Raw genomic sequence first — 1,304 nt, forward strand, 5'->3', positions numbered from 1 at the left:
GTTTTTCTGTTTTCATTTCATGTTGTAAAATTGGGGAAGAGGCATCTGGTTTAGAGAGGATAGGGAATGGGGAGGAAGAAAAAAGCTAAGCATGTAGAGGGTAAAATATCTGCCTCCATTGGACAGATTTTCTTTTGAGCACTAGGCAATGTTTGCAAAATCTATTGGCATGTCCACTATTTAGCCTTTTGTTGGTTTTGCTTCCCCACAAAGATGCTGGGGAAGCTGCAGCAGAGGAAGTATGTTTTGCTTTCTGCAAAGCGTTTATTCATTTATCGCTTCTTAGAGTACTTTCTTTGTGCTGGGCACTGGGGCCTGGGTAAAAGAGTTATGTTGGAGGTAAGTGCAGAGGGTTGTGGGAGTCAAGGAAGGCTTCCTGGAAGAGGTGGTATTCAAAGGAAGAAGAGTCCTATAGGAGAACTGGGAGAGGTGAACCTTCCATGGAGCAGACCTAGAAATACAGGCCACAGGGTTGGGGTGGGGCACCTTAAAGGAACCATCAGCCTGAAGTTGGAGAACAGTGTGTTAAGTTCCATTAGCCTCAAAAACAGCTTATTGGGGTATGCTTTGAATCACACCACAGGAATGGCATTAATTCTTCTTTAAATATTTGGTAGAATTAATCAGTGAAGACAATTGGGCTTGAAGTTTTTTGTTTTTGTTTTTGTTTCTGTGGAAAGGTTTTAAGCTATGAATTCAATTTCTTTTTTGTTTTTTAAAGATTTCATTTATTTGAGAGAGAGTCAGGATAGGGGGAGGGGCAGAGGGAGAAGGAGAGAGAGAATCCCAAAGCAGACACCACACTGAGCACAAAGCCTGATGCGGGGCTCCATCTCAAGATCCTGAGATAATGACCTGAGCAGAAATCAAGAGTTGGGCGCTTAACTGAGCCACCCAGGTGCCCCATGAATTCAATTTCTTTAATAAATTTAGGGCTACTCACATTATCTGTTTTCTCTTGAGTGAGTTTTGATAGTTTGTTATGGGCTGAATTGTGTTCCCCCCAAATTAAAATGTGGAAGTCCTAACCCTCAGTACTTCAGAATGTGACTATATTTAGAGATCTGGCCTTTGATGAGGTAATTAAGTTAAAATAAGACATTAGGTTGGGCCCTAATCAAATATGACTGGTGTCCTTATAAGAAGAGGAGATTAGGGGGTGCCTGGGTGGCACAGTCAGTTGAAAGACCCACTCTTGGTTTCAGCTCAGGTCGTGATCTAGGGGTCCTGGGATCAAGCTCCGTGTTGGGCTCAAGCTCAGCTGGGAGTCTGCTTGGGATTCCCTCTCCCTTGTGCATGCTCTC

Source organism: Halichoerus grypus, chromosome 7, assembly GCF_964656455.1.
Source record: "Halichoerus grypus chromosome 7, mHalGry1.hap1.1, whole genome shotgun sequence".
NCBI classification, from domain to species: domain Eukaryota; kingdom Metazoa; phylum Chordata; class Mammalia; order Carnivora; family Phocidae; genus Halichoerus; species Halichoerus grypus.